Below are 3,256 nucleotides of genomic sequence, written 5' to 3' on the forward strand. Positions count from 1 at the left end.
TGGGCTTGCATGCAGGTAGATGCATTGAGAGTTCATGCTTTAAATCTCCTGCAACACTATGCAATAGTGTACACGCACACCAGCAACATACGCAACCATCCCAACACGACACGCCCAGCGGGGCGATTGCAAAATGGGGTAGGGGTCATGGACGGGTCAGTGTCGAACATACCATTCCTGTCTCTGTTTGGCATTCTGCTGCAAATGTCACAAGGGAGGGACTAACAACGCTAGGCAGCGCAAAACCTACTTTCCGAGGTAAAAGCTGAATTACTGGTAAGAGTCCCATTAACAACAGCATTGTGTTGTGAAGTGGGGCAAATGTGAGCCGGAGGGTGTCAAGCAGGGGTGAACAGAGACCTATAGGAGATGTACTGTACATACTAGACTACAAGAGTAGTAAGAGACATAGAAAGCACAGGCGTTACATAAACTGACTCAACTGATTTAACCAGTCTTATTCAAAATAAGATTTGAAAATACACTTATTTTGATTGTATAAATACTGGGTTACTGAATATCAACATAGTGTCTTTAAAAATATACCAAATTCCCTACCAGTCAAAAGTTTGTGGTCAGTAAAATATGTTCATGTTTTTAAATAAGTCAATTATGGTCACCAAGGCTGCATTTATTTGATTAATAATACAGTAAAAACATGAGATATTGCTACAATTTAAAATAACTGTTTTCTAGTTGAATGTATTTTAAAATGTATTTATTCCTGTGATGCAAAGCTGAATTTTCAGCATCGTAGGTAGGTAGCTTTATTGTCAGTCAACTGTACATGTAGGATGCACATATGAACAAAATTTCGTTTCACTGGCTCATAAAGAAAAACTACACTAACTAAAACATGTACTACTGTACAAAATCTATTTAAAAAATATAATATAAAATAAGATAAGATAAAAAACATGAATTAAGAATATAACACTAAAAATAATTTAACAGCAACATATAAATAATTAATAAGTGCACACAGGGCCGTCCTTAGGGGGGTGCAACTGGTGCGGTCGCACCGGGCCCCACGCTTGAGGAAAAGTTTTTAGAAAAGTTACTTTGAGTTCAAAAGTCTAATAGCTTGTGGATAAAAGCTATTGCAGAACCTTACTGTTCTGCCCCGAATGCTGCGAAACCTTTTTCCAGAGGGCAGCAGCATAAACAGTCCATAGTGAGGATGGGTGGGGTCCTTTAGAATATTTTGGGCACAGGCCAGAAAGCATTTGTGTGCAAGGTCCTGGATGTTGTGGACCTTGTGTCCAAGGTCCTGGATGGAAGGCAGTGAAGAGCCGCTGATCTTTTCCGCTGTCCTCACCACTCTCCGCACAGACCTCCAGTCTGAGGCTTTACAGTCCCCAGACCAGACCGAGATGCAGCTAGTCAATATCATTACTCATATAATTTCTTATTATTATCAGTGATGAAAACAACTGTGCTGATTAATATTTTTATGGAAGCAGTTATACATTTTTCAGGATTCTTTGATGAATAGAAAGTTCAAAAGAACAACATTTATTTGAAATAGAATTTTTTATAAAACAATTAAAGTCTTTATTGTCACTTTTGATCAAATTAATTCTAACGGAATAAAAGTGTTCATTTATTTTTTTTAAAGAAATCTTTCTGACCCTATACTTTTGAATAGTAGTGTATTTTTTTATTTAATAAATAAACAGAATCATTAAAATTCAACTGAAATTATTATTATTATTATTATTATTATTTTTTTTTTTTTTTGGGGTGGCTTCCTTGGACAAATCCATGCCAGGATTTCAGACTTTTGGGGTCATAATGAATTTTGTAGTCATTTGTGATAACTGGATAATGGATTTTAAAACCATTTTATAGAAAGTAATTTGTACTAGGAAAATTATATATATATATATATATATATATATATAAAACTACTGTCGATTTTTTTCTTCTTTTTTTCTTTTCTTTCTTCCTTTTTTAAAGATTATTAAAGCCATGCCCATGAGATTTTAAGATTTTATTAATTTTGTTGGATATGGATATAATGCATAACTGCACAGTTAAAAATATTAAACTTTTAAAATAGCTTGTGGTTACAGTAGTGGCACATAAATAATGTGCTTTATAGAAAAAATCACATGCACTACAACAAGACGTACTAAATTGTACTAAATAAAAACAAGTGGTGATTGTCTGTGCAAAACTCAGCACTAGGGCGTTGCTATGCAGTATACTGGTTGCTGGGGCGCTGATATGCAGTTTCTGTAGAATTGCAGATGTAGATGTAGAATTTGCTGTGAAAGAGAAATGCATAACATTATGGAAATAATGGGTTAGAATGCAATTTTGTGTTGATGAAAGTAAATATTTAAATCGTTTTTTTGAAAGCTTTGATAACTCATAAATCATTATGTTTTACTGTATAGCAGGGCAGCCCAGAGCCAAGGACACCTTGCCATGGCAAAAAAAACAAATGCAGAGACAACTGTCCCTGAGGTCAGAACAGGTGCTGCGGGACAGGCCAGAGTCCGCCGGGACAGCTGTACTATTCCTGTCCAGAACAGAGCCGGCTGACTGCGGATCCACAGAGACTAATGACAGATGGACAGGTGAGGGAGCCCTCGAACGGCCCGGAGGTTTGTGCTATACACTCCGAGATGATGACGGAGAAAGCTTTTACACAACATACATAGAATTGATGGCGCTATCAAAGTCTAATTGCTCATAAATACTCCTAAATGTGTTAAATCAGCATGTGCTTGTTTCTAATAGTGTTCCTCTGTTCTCTGGAAACAGATTTATTCACTCCGATGAGCAATTTCCACACACACAGACTCGTGGAAAATCATGCAGCTGCAACACCCCGCGCCAATTAACATGACTGCGACCTCACACATCCGGGTCAGTGCATCCGAGCAGGGGAACAAAGGCAGAGCTGGTCCCACAATGTGAGTTCCCAATTACCCTTGAGTGAGATCCAGAGAGCAGAATGCTGCAGGTGAGAAGTTGGATGGGGCTTCAATCAACGTCTGTGGCACCGGCTTGGAATCGCTGCGTGTCTGTGATGAAAAATGCTGAGGGCACAAGACAAAACAGTACACAGACTAATGAATTCAGTGCATATGTAATTTATGACGAGCAGACGGGCCCCTCGATTCTTTCCGGTGTGGAACTGCATGCTACAATATTAAATACGTATTTAAGAGCCGGTTATCAAGAGGCAGTGTCATGTGAGGTCATTATACTGTGACCTACAAAAAGTTCTAATATATACTAATAT

The 3,256-nt window shown here is 37.8% G+C and overlaps 1 long non-coding RNA gene across 1 annotated transcript in view; it reads left to right on the plus strand.

Moving 5' to 3' along the window:
• LOC107688239 (uncharacterized) overlaps positions 1-2,960 on the plus strand; it is a 19,628-nt gene extending 16,668 nt beyond the window's left edge. Inside the window, exons 2-3 of the long non-coding RNA XR_001634214.1 lie at positions 2,406-2,585; positions 2,773-2,960. This is a non-coding gene — a long non-coding RNA (uncharacterized LOC107688239). The remainder of the gene's footprint in view (positions 1-2,405; positions 2,586-2,772) is intronic.
• The last annotated feature ends 296 nt before the right edge of the window (positions 2,961-3,256 follow it).

This window comes from Sinocyclocheilus anshuiensis, unplaced genomic scaffold (genome assembly GCF_001515605.1).
Source record: "Sinocyclocheilus anshuiensis isolate Anshui unplaced genomic scaffold, SAMN03320099.WGS_v1.1 scaffold1162, whole genome shotgun sequence".
Classification (NCBI taxonomy): domain Eukaryota; kingdom Metazoa; phylum Chordata; class Actinopteri; order Cypriniformes; family Cyprinidae; genus Sinocyclocheilus; species Sinocyclocheilus anshuiensis.